The sequence below is a fragment of the Bombina bombina genome, chromosome 2, assembly GCF_027579735.1.
Source record: "Bombina bombina isolate aBomBom1 chromosome 2, aBomBom1.pri, whole genome shotgun sequence".
NCBI classification, from domain to species: domain Eukaryota; kingdom Metazoa; phylum Chordata; class Amphibia; order Anura; family Bombinatoridae; genus Bombina; species Bombina bombina.
Window position 1 is genome coordinate 224682240 of NC_069500.1, and position 13241 is coordinate 224695480.

At 34.9% G+C, this 13241-nt stretch overlaps 1 long non-coding RNA gene across 1 annotated transcript in view; it reads right to left on the bottom strand.

The window, feature by feature from the left end:
• Positions 1-13241, bottom strand: part of LOC128647734 (uncharacterized) — a 219739-nt gene that overhangs the window by 102760 nt on the left and 103738 nt on the right. The gene's annotated exons all lie outside the window — the stretch shown is intronic.

Below are 13241 nucleotides of genomic sequence, written 5' to 3' on the forward strand. Positions count from 1 at the left end.
TCTGAAGCAATACTGACCAATTTGATAGAATTTACAGATTATATCTTAAAACACAGGCTAAAAAGACAGAAAGTGTTACAGAGGTCTGAATGCAGGGGGAGGAGGAGTGTCGTAAAAATCATATGGGGGTTTAGGAGACAGGCAGATAGTGTCAGTAAAAGATAACAGGCAGGGGAAATATATGGTAATACACAAAGCATATACTGACATAAAGTTATATATCAACATAGAATCCATATGAATAAAGATGGGAATACAGGGGAATATAAAATAGTCAAAAAAGGAGAAAAAAAAGAAAGAAAAAAAAGGGGAATAATAACAATGACAAAAGTGTGGACATAGGCTTATATATATAAATGTGTGTGTGTGTGTATTTACAATTACAAATCACATTATCCTGTAAATGAAGAGCATTGGAATGTTAAATATGTACAGTAAATATACAGTAAAACCCATAAATATTTAAATACATATGTACACACACACATATATATATATATAAAAGATCTCTGATGAAGCACATGTACAAGGGTGACTACATTTCCAAGCTGCTATTAAGGGATGCCCCCCTTAGCCCCTGCCCCCCCCAAAAAAAAATGTGAATTTGATACTATTGTGTACTATTGTTAATCAAGTAACAGGTAACAGGTCATTTGTTAGATATCTAATCACTTAGCAAAGCAAGAAAGAGAAAAACACAATATGAACACAAACCCCAATCTTAATTGGCTGCAGCAAAGGAAAAATGTGTCTAAGTCTTAAAACAAGAGAAAAAGTTACCTGTGCATTTTAAATAGAGCACACACACCCTCCAGCCGCCCACACTATGCCCCACCATCTCACTGCCCAGTCTGCACTCATACTTTACATCTATTGACCGGGTTGCTTTACAAAAATATCCCTATTTATTCAGTTCATTGGAGAAAAAAAAGGTCCTTCAGCATGCACTGCTATTTCGGAACTTGTCAAAGTTATCCCAAATAAGCACAGCTCCCATAGCAGATGCCAAGGAAGAAGGATTGGGGAGCAGGCACTACTCGAGTCTCAACTACATAGTGGCAGAACAAGAGGGGCTTCCGGCTTCCCTCCCTCATAACTTACTGGTGGCGCCTCTGATCTGGAGTCTGGCCCTGGCCCACCCCTGCCCCCTGGGACAATGTCGCCTAGACTCTCCTGAGTCTGACAATCTGCTGCGCTGCTGCTCTAGAGTCTCAGTCAATCCCTAGATCCAAGAGGCTGTGTCTGACGCCACTGCTGTCAGTGTCAGTGCTGGCTGTCAGTTTGGTTTTTTTTTCATTCCGGGACACTGAATGAAGGGACCCGGGACAGACCTTTAAAATGCGGGACTGTCCCGGGCAATCGGGGATACGTGGTCACCCTAGCATGTACACATGCACAAAACGAATCAGATTCTAGGGTGCACGCCTTTCACCTGTTTAGCTCCTATCCAATAATTGTTGGATCACTTTGACTATGACTGTGGGACTCAGTCTCTTCTTTTCTCAATATTTATATAAAAGTTCAGTCTGGGAGAAGGTGGGTTATAAGTCAAACAGTATTTGGAAAGAATACTGTTGCGCACAAAACAAAACTGATTCATAAAGTGTCACTCAACACATTGAGATTTTATTATGAAATGTTTAGTTATGTGTAGTAAAACAACTTCTCAATATACTGTCATTATTTATTTCATCCCGTTTTCTTCTAATTTAGCTTTTGAAATTAGTGGATTTTCTAATTATAATGAGTTTAGTGTAAAGGACCATTAAATACAGTAGAACCGCATAATTAACAAGTGCCTAAAAAAGGACAATGCAATAGCACTTACTTTAGCCAATCACAGACTAGTATACGTATACACTGTGCACATGCTCAGTAAAGGCTGGTGCTTCAGAAAGTGTAAATAAAAAGACTGTGCAAAATGTGATAATGAAAGTAAATTGGAAATTCTCTTAAAACTTCATGCGCTATCTAAATCAAGAAATTTTAATTTTGACTTTAATGCCCCTTTAAAAAGAAAGAGAACATGGTTTGTACCTACATGAGCATTATAGAAAGGAAGTATTCAGTTTCTATTGGCAATGAGGAAAGTATAGGAGAAGAGTCTTCATTTCTATATTATTGAGACAGTCCTCAACATTCATTAAGGGTGAGTTAGGTCTATCACATATAGGGATTTAACTATATACTTTAGTTGTATTTGCTCTTCCAAATGGATAACATTCTTGCAAAACTGCTGACGTATAGTGCTCCAGAAATGGGCAAGCTCCTACGCTTACATTGCTGCTTTTCAACAAAAAGATACCAAAAGAAAAAATTGATAATAGAAGTAAATAAGAAATTTGTTTAAAACCTCATGCTCTGTCTGAATCATGAAAGATTTTGGATTTCATATCCCTTAAATGAGCCACTTGCTATTGCTAAATGGTTGTGTATTGTTTATTAATTCCACTTTTGACTATGTAAGAAACACCACCCCATTGAAGGGAGGATTTTTTGTTACTTGACAATATTATATTATGATGCTACGGTAATGATGAGTGCTAGCCCTTTTCTCATTTATAATGCGTTTTAAAAATGAAGTACAGGAGAAAGATAAGTTCATTAAAAATTTAGGATAAATGAACATTGAACTCAAAATGTTTCCAAGGTGAGTAAGAAAAAGCAGCTATTAACATACTAAAATACATTTTGCTTGGAAAATCTTTGGTTAAAGTGGTTTAACTTGTTGAAAATAAAAGGAAATTCAAGTCCGTACACAACAGAAATGATCCATTGGCAGATGAGGACAACTCCCATAGCTCTATTGGTGGATTAGAAAATACATTTTTCTTTGCAAAACAAATTATTTGAACATATATTTTTTTAAAGGCATTGACCATAAAGTCCATGTAATAAAGAAAGAAAATTGATTGAGTGTAGAGATATAGGGAAGCTCACATATAGTAGAGAGAGGGAAATTACTGGAAAACACCATCACCTGAGGTTTTAGTGGCTGGTGTAGATTCCGAGCATTTAATGTAGAGTCATTGTTAGTGCGAAAGAGGATTTTTCACATAATTGAGTCAACTTTGTCTTTCAGATAATACATAATCATGGAATGGAATAGAATGGAAAACGTTAGGAAGAGAGAAGGTGACAGAAGTGAATTAAATACAGAGAAAAGGTGATGTGGATTAGACCTGTCAGTGTCCATGGGTTTGGTGAAATGGGTTTGCTTAGCGAGAAATAATGGGGAAGCTGTAAACGTACATTAAGAATTTTTCAGAATATTTTCTCGATTGTTCAACAGCAAAAATACAAGTAAAAAAAGAAAACAAAATGATATTCTATAAAAATGTGATCCACTTGAAACTATATTTATCAAAACTGTTAGTATGTCTTATTGCTGCGATTGCATAAGTGGAATACGCATGCATCCATGTACAAATATTTTTAAAAACACTACACTAAAAAACACATTTTATGGTTATCATAAATTAAATAGACTTCCATAGCAAAAATGTAAGTTCTCACTCAAATACAAAATGTTTAGATGCACAAAGCAAGACAAATGTAAATGTAAATAGACATAATATAAAATGTTTACTTATGCATTGTAAAAAAGCTTTGCAATATACTTAAATAATTTAATATCCCCTTTTATGTCAATCAACTCTGAAAATTGTGTTTTTTCAAGTTCTGAGAAGTGGAAGTGCTGTTGCTGACAGATCATGCGCTTTTAAACAACTTTCCAATTTACTTCTATTATCAATTTTTGTTCATTATCTTGGTATCTTTTGTTGGACTGCAGGGATGTAAGCTTAGGAGCCCGACCATTTCTGGAGCCCTATGTGGCAGCAGTTTTGCAAGAATGATTTCCATTTGCAAGAGCACTAGATGACAGCACTATTTCCTTGCGCCTGTATTACAGGTGGTGCAGTCCGGCTATTACTTTAGCGTTATAGCTTATACCGCCACAATTCATTCTGCTATCTGAGACCAGTAGTTATGGATTTTGCGGAAAAAAAATGTTTCACAAAACTCATAACAAAAATGTTACAAAGTACACTAACACCCATGAACTACACTATTAACCACTAAACCGCCATCCCCCCGCATCGCAAATACTATATTAAACTTAACCCCAATCCACCACCCACATAGCCAACACTAAATAAACATATTAACCCCAAAAGCACCGACCCCCCACATCACCAACACTAAATAAACATATTAACCCCTAAACCATCAGTCCCCCACATCACTACTACTATAAAAAACCTATTAACTCCTAAACCGCCGGTTCCCCACATCGCTACTACTAAAGTAAAACTAAAACTATTAACCCCTAAACCGCCGGGCCCCCACATCGCAAAACACAAAATTAAACTATTAACCCCTGAACCTAAAACCCCCCTAACTTTAAATTAAAATTACAATATAGCTACATTAAAATAAATAAAAACTTAAATATGAAATTAAAAAAACAAGATTAAACTATAAATTAACCTAACCTAACCTAACATTAAATTTTATAAAAAATAAAATAAACTAAAAATAAAAAAACCTAAATTACAATATTAAAAAATCCTAACACTACGAAAAAAACAACCTAACATTACAAAAAAAACCCCACTAAATTCCGAAAATTTAAAATAATCTAACATTACAAAAAACAAAAAACACTAAAATTACGAAAAATAAAAAAACAAAGATTACAAAACATAATAAACAAAATTATCCAAAATAATAAAAAAAAGCTATGAATATCTATGAATAAACTACCAGTAGCCCTTAAAAAGCAGCCACAGCTCCGTGCCACCGGGATGAAGATAGAAGATAACCCCGCGATGGAGGAAGATGTTGCCGCCTGAATGAAGACTTCTCGCCGCCTGGATGAATATGGATGTCCGGACTTCAGGAACTGTAAATAGATTTTCTGGGGTCTTTTTTTAATTTTTTGGGGTGTTTTTTATTTTATATTAAGCCTTTTTTTATTTTAATGAGCACAAAAGAGCTGATTGCCCTTCTTAAGGGCAATGTCCATACAAATGCCCCTTTAGGGGTAATGGGTAGCTTAGGTTTTTTTATACTTAGGTTTTTATTTTGGGGGGTTAACTTTTAGGGGGGACTTTGTAATTGTATTATGTAAAATAGCTGTTTAACTTAGGGCAATACCCTACAAAAGGCCCTTTTAAGGGCTATTGGTAGTTTATTGATAGATTAGGGAATGTTTTCATTTTGGGGTGGCTTCTTTGTTTTTATAGGGCTATAAGATTTGGTTTAATTTTTATTATTTTGGATAATTTTGTTTATTTTTTGTAATCTTAGTGTTTTTTTTATTTTAGGGGTTATTTGGTGTTGGCGATGTTGGGGGCGGCGGATTAGGAGTTAATAGATTTATTTTAGTAGTAGCGATTAGGCGGGCTGGTGGTTTAGGGGTTAATACTTTATTTTAGTGTTGGAGATGTTGGGGGTTGGCGGTTTAGGGGTTAATATGTTTATTTAACGTCTGCGTGTCGGGGGTGGCGGATTAGGGGTATTTAGATTAGGGGTTCATGTTAGGGTGTTAGGTTTTTACATAACTTTCTTTTCCCCATAGACATCAATGGGGAGTGCGTTATAGCGATTGCCATTCCGCGATCGTAGGTGTTAGTTTTTTCTAACACTTTCTCTCCATTGATGTCTATTAGGGGAAACGTACACAAGCACGTCATCAGGCCTTTGGTTTTGTGCAGTATAGAGCTTATCGCACCATATCCCACAACAAAAGAAGGTTTTTCAGTAACTTGTAATGGCAGCGCTGTGGAGAGTGCGATAACGCTAATATTTTTGCGTTAAAGGGACACTGAACCCAATATTTTTCTTTTTTGATTCAGATAGAGCATGCGATTTTAAGCAACTTTCTAATTTACTCCTATTATCAAATTTTCTTCATTCTCTTGGTATCTTTATTTAAAATTAGTGATGTCGCGAATAGTATGTTCGCGTTCACCGCGGACGGCGAACATATGCGATGTTCGATCCGCCCACTATTCGTCATCATTGAGTAAACTTTGACCCTTTACCTCACAGTCAGCAGACACATTACAGCCAATCAGCGGCAGACACTCCCTCCCAGACCCTCCCACCTCCTGTACAGCATCCATTTTAGATTCATTTGGAAGCTGCATTCTTAGTGAGAGGAGGGACAGTGTAGCTGCTGCTGAGTTAATAGGGAAATCAATAGCTAGGCTAGTGTATTCAGTGTCCACTACAGTCCTGAAGGACTCATCTGATCTCTGCTGTAAGGACAGCACCCCAAAAAGCCCTTTTTAGGGCTAGAACATGTCTGCTTTTTTTTTTTTTTCCTGTGTAATCTAATTGCAGTTGCCTGCCTGCCAGCATGTGTGTCAGGCTCACAGCGTATACTGTGCCCACTTGCCCAGTGCCACCACTCATATCTGGTGTAACAGTAGTGTACATTTAAAAAAAACAACACTTTTTTGACTGTGAAATAATAGCAAACAGCTGCCAGTACCCAAGATGGCCGCCAATAAGGCAGATGGGGAGGGTTAGAGAGCTGTTTTGGGGGGGGGGATCAGGGAGGTTGGGGGCTAAGGGGGGGATGCTACACCACAGCATATGTAAATATGCTAAAAAAAATTAAAAAAAATTAAAAAACCTTTTATTTTAGTACTGGCAGGCTTTCTGCCAGTACTTAAGATGGCGGGGACAATTGTGGGGTGGGGGAGGGAAGGGAGCTGTTTGGGAGGGATCAGGGGGTCTGATGTGTCAGGTGGGAGGCTGATCTCTACTCTAAAGCTAAAATTAACCTGCAAGCTCCCTACAAACCCTAGCCATTGCTATTCTGAGACTGGTAAAATAAAATTAAAAAAAAAAAAAAAAAAACAGTAGGTAAGTAATAAATTACATTTCAGTATTAAGCAAACTTGTAAATGTTTTGATTGTCAGTAGCATTCTACCAGCTCTACCATTATTATCACCATCAATTTTGCACTTGCCTGCATATCCTGCATATTATCATTTAACAGTGAAAGTGCACCAAAAACATCATTTACAATATGGTATGCACTGATACAGCAGCAAAAGTATAACATATTTGTTTAATATTTTTTGCATAATTAGGATGTACCAGTACGCACTGCATACATTCCAGATCAAGATCCTGCTGTAACTTTACACTCAAAGATAAACAGTCAGATATAGCTCAGAAACACTAACACTAATATACAAACCAAGATCTACCCTCCAGTACAACTAATCAACTATAGCTTCTATTAAGAAATGCATTTAAAACTGCTACAGTTATTCAGAATCATAACTATGTATCTGGCGTTTAGTAATCATGTATCATCATATATTATAGATCTAGTTTTATTGCACAACTATATTTCTGCAGCATAGACTAAACTCAATATTATACACAGCGTAATCAACAAACACCAAGCTAACAAGATTTTCTCAAGTCCCATGTATATATTTTAAAATAAATTACATGTAAAGCTAAAAAAAAAAGTGGCTATATTACAAAATCATTATATAATGCAATTTGATAACGTAATTATACAAACAAAAATCACAAACAAAGGGTTAAAAACAACAAGCTCAGCATTGCAGCAGATGAAAGCTTTAAGCATTCTTGAGTATATTCCATTACAACTCCATGTTTTACTGATTAGACCAGCAAAACTAACTTCATGTATATGGTATATACTGTATATATATATATATATATATATATATATATATATATATATATATATGCATATATATATATGTATATATATGTAATAGTTTTATCAATTAAGGAAAAAATTAACAAGCTCAGAGTATTAGACATAATTCAAGGTTTTGAGCATACAGTTTTCAATCACAGAACTCATTTACTGAATTTTTCAAGCTATTGACAGCTTTTTTGTATCAAAGTATAACTGTGACCCCAGTACAAACTAACGGCTAGATTACGAGTTTTGCGTTATGCTGAAAAAGCAGCGTTATGGCTCTTTTTCACTAACGCTGGTATTACGAGTCTTGCAGGTATATCTGTACCGCACACTTTTTTGACTGTCACGTAACGTAACTACCACAGCTTTCAAAAAGTCCTTTTTCAATGGTACTTCCACAGCGCCGGTATTCCGAGTTTGCCTGTCTGGCCAAAAAGTGAGCGGTACAGCCTATACCGTCAAGAGCCGTACTGTAAACTGAAAGTCATTAGTTATGGCTTTTATGTTACAGAGCTGTAGCATAAAACACATAACTAAAGTGTTACAAAGTACACTAACACCCATAAACTACCTATTAACCCCTAAACCGAGGCCCTCCCGCATCACAAACACTAAAATAAAATTATTAACCCCTAATCTGCCACTCCGGACATCACCGCCTTTATAATAAACATATTAACCCCAAACCACCGCACTCCCGCATCGCAAACACTAGTTAAATATTATTAACCCCTAATCTGCTGTCCCTACAACCTACATTACTGTTATTAACCCCTAATCTGCTGCCCCAAAATCACCGCCACTATACTAAAGTTATTAACCCCCAAACCTAACCCTAAGTCTAACCCTAACACCCACTAACTTTAACATAATTTAAATTATTCAAAATAAAAATTACAATTACTACCTAAATAATTCCTATTTAAAACCAAATACTTACCTGTAAAATAAACCCTAAGCAAGCTACAATATAACTAATAGTTACATTGTATCTATCTTAGGTTTTATTTTTATTACACAGGTGTTTATTTACTAGGTGTTAGTGTAAGACAGGTTAGGTTATATTTTATAGGTAAATTTGTATTTATTTTAACTACATAGTTAGTAAATAGTTAAAGGGACACTGAACCCAATTTTTTTCTTTCATGATTCATATAGAGCATGCAATTTTAAGCAACTTTATAATTTACTCCTATTTTCAAATTTTCTTCATTCTCTTGGAATCTTTATTTGAAATACAAGAATGTAAGTTTAGATGCCGGCCCATTTTTGGTGAACAACCTGGGTTGTTCTTGCTGATTGGTGGATAAATTAATCTACCAATGAACAAGTGCTTTCCAGGGTGCTGAACCAAACAAATAGCTTAGATGCCTTCTTTTTTAAATAAAGATAGCAAGAGAACGAAAAAAAATTGATAATAGTAAATTAGAAAGTTGCTTAAGATTGCATGATCAGGAAAGAAAAAAAATTGGGCTGAGTGTCCCTTTAATAACTATTTACTAACTAGTCTACCTAGTTAAAATAAATACAAACTTGCATGTGAAATAAAAATAGAACCTAAGCTAGATACAATGTAACTATTAGTTATATTGTAGCTAGCTTAGGTTTTATTTTATAGGTAAGTGTTTAGTTTTAAATAACTAATTAGTTAGGTAATGATAGTAGGTTTTATTTAGATTTATTTTAATTATATTAAAGTTAGTGGGTGTTAGACTTTGGGCTAGGTTTAGGGGTTAATAACTTTAGTATAGTGGCAGTGAAGTTGGGGGTGGCAGATTAGGGGTTAATAAATTTATGTAGGTGGTGGCGATGTTGGGGGCGGCAGATTAGGTGTTAATAAGTGTAATGTAGGTGCCGGCGATGTCGGGGGCTGCAGATTAGGGGTGTTTAGACTCGGGTTTATGTTAGGGTGTTAGGTGTAAACATAAATTTTCTTTCCCCATAGAAATCAATGGGGCTGCATTACAAAGCTTTATGCTCCTTTATTGCAGGTGTTAGGCTTTTTTTTAGCTGGCTCTCCCCTTTGATGTCTATGGGGAAATCGTGCACGAGCACGTACAACCAGCTCAAAGCAGCGCTGGTATTTGAGTGCAGTATGGAGCTCAATTTTGCTCAACGCTGCAATATTGCCTGCTAACGCCGGGTTTTTGCAGACCTGTAATATCAGCGCTATAGGGAGGTGAGCAGTGGCAATAACTTGCAAGTTAGCACCGAGCCGCTCATAACGCAAAACTCATAATCTAGCTGTAATGGATTACAAGTGGAGCGGTATTTTGCGTTTCCCCTAGAGTGCTTTTTGCGCTAGTTGAGTTGCGCTTGTATTACAAGTTGAAAGTAAACTGTTTTTGCTCTAGTGGTAACCCGACTAGCGCAAAAATACAAACTTATAATATCACGTGCGCATTCACGTTTTCCCTCATAGAAGTTGATGGAGGAAAAAAAACCTAACACCTCACTCTCGCACAAACACGATTGCATATTCTCATTTGTGCCATACTGACATGAAAATATTAATATTTCATATTACAATGTTCTTCACATATAAGAATGTGTTCTATGTATTCATAAATACATATTTCTACATATATTTGATGTTTTTGCACAAATATATATTTATACCTATAGATATATAGATGATTATATAAAGGTATTGATTGATATATACAGATATATATAGGAATATCTATTTTAAAAATACATAGAACATGTTCTGCTATGTGCAGAACATTGGAATGTTACATATTAACAGTAAATACATAGTTAAAACCTTTAATTAACTATGAATATTGCATAAATATGGTTTTACATGTTTTCATCTACTTAACGGCAAAGGGCTCTAATGCACTTATATATACAGTATGTATATATATTTATGTGTTTATATATGATGTCTGTAAATACATATATACACATATAAATACATAAATACATATGTTCACATATATATACACACACATATGTATATATATAAATATATATATATATACACACATACATATACTGTACATCTTTAGCAATGTATATGTATGTATCTCTATGTTAAAGCCTTTTATCTGCTTTTTTTCTAACAACCGAGATCTCATATCTTTGAGCCTTTATAACTTTTGTTTGCAATATTTTTTTTTAATAATTGTTATTAGATAGTGTTATTATGAGTGTAACTGTACTTTGTAATGTATTTTGATGTGTTTTGTGCAACTTTTTATTTTCGTGAAACAGTGAACCACGCGGTAACGATTCTAGCATAATTTTCGATTGCACTTAAGCAATGGCATTTACCTCCAACTTGTAAAACGAGCATTAAGCCTGGTGAGTGCAAACCCTCGCAATATACCCCTTATCGCTCTGGCACAAATGACTGCGCTCCACTTGTAATCTAACACTAAATAAGCACATACATTTGTTTTTTTATTGGTTCACTATTATAAAACAAAAAAGGCTAGGTAATAGTATAATTATTTTAAAACAGAAAAATCACACATCATAGATAAAATCATAAATAAATAATTATAAGGTGCCTAATGATATAGACTTAAAGGACCATTAAATACAGTTGAATTGCATGATCAATAAAAATCCTAATAAAAAGACAATGCAAAGAACTTAGGCCACAATCACAATCTATTTGGAACAGTGTTTTTGCAGTTTTTTGGGCCATAGTCTACTTTTCAATTTGGCGTGATTACAATAGGGCCATTTCATCTGATTCTCGCACAAGATTTTTGTTCTCTCAAAACCAAAGCCCTATTTGCACTATGGAGCTGAAAACTTATCTCCAATCACAATACATTTGCAGGTCATGTTTCAACTACTTTTAAAGTCCAGCTTTGGCTTATCATATTCAGTACCTCAAGGTACTTGATAAGTCATCTGAAGGTCTTTTTAGGCACCGCTCTATTATATTGCACCTATTCTTAACAGTCTAAAATGGCCTATGGAGACATTCTTGAGCTTTGTTAACATACATGGTATTGACTTATTAAAGCTTCATCTATCCTTACTGGAAAGGCTTATACAGTCAATAGGGTGCACATTTACATATGTATAGGGACACATACATGAAAATGTGATGATTATGTGATTTTATGTACAGCTAAGGGCATCTGACTCACTCCAGGAACCTACATCTATAAATGGCAGGATTTCATATTTCTTTTTTTTATTTTTGATTATATTTTTCACTAGTACTGGCGTGATTGTCACAAACAGTACAGGCAATATAAAAATCTGTTTTTTAAAGGAGATTGCTTAGTTGCGGCTTTTAGATTTAACTATTGCAATCCATTTCCATCCCCACCACTGCCAACCCATTTAAATGCATCTTTTAGGTTGCTAGTATGGGCAGACTCTACACTATATGGTCGTTTGAAAACGTTCACAAGGATTGTTTTTAAAAAAGATTTATTTCTAGTGTTTGTTAAAGGCCTGGTTCCATTTTGGCATGAACTGTACACAAAATGGTGACCACGAGTTTCTACATAAAACACTTAAAATATCTTTTTAATATACAGTATTTTCAATTCTTTTAAACTTTTATTCATGATCCCACTACCTTTCTGCTAAGTATCTGTCTAACAGACCCTTAAACAAGATCGCACAATCATGAAAGGGTTTTTATAGGGGACGAGCCTCCATGCACACTAAGTCCAAACTTTCTCATGACAGTTCATACAATATTAAATCTGGAACAAGCATTTGTGACCGTGAGTTCAATATTGTATGCACTGTTGTGAACATAGAGAGAATTATTAAAATATTATAAAACAAAGGCATAATAGGTCACTGAAGTTCTTATAGGAACATGAAACCCAAATATCAATGCACTTTGGTGAGCCAATCACACGAGGGATCTATGTGCAGCCACCAATCAGCAGCTACTGAGCCTATTTAGATATGCTTTTCAACAAAGGACATCAGGATAATGAAACAAATAAGATAATAGAAGTAAATTGGAAAGTTGTTTTTTAAATGCATGCTCTTTCTAATTCATGAAAGAAAAAACTTGGGTTTCATGTCCCTTTAAGCATTGATGATTTGTGTTTTTTTCCAGATTTGGGCCATTTAGTCAAAAGTTAAATATATTCACTCTGAGCTCTTTTTTATGCATAAAGTTTATTTTATATTTTAAATTATACCTGTTAATTGAATTTTATTTGATGTACTTCAAAAGTCATAATGAGATGAGATAGCAAATTTGATTTGAAAATCACATCGAACATTCCTCCAGCAACTAAGTCACCACTTGATTGACAGTATGAATTACATTTAGCTTCGTTTGCTTACATGCATTCTAAAAAAACTAAATTTAGAGGGGCATTAAGCTAATTATTTTCTTTAATGCTTCTAAAATATTTAACTTGTCTCTATCCACCAATTGGACAGACACTTTCTAATCATTTTCAAAATTAAAATAAAAATCTTTCACTTAACCTTTTCCGTGCAAAACTGTTAATACAATTTGAGTTGAATGTCTCTTTCACTCTTGGGGAGACCCAATGCATAATTTATGGGGTCGATCCGATATAAAGCGTC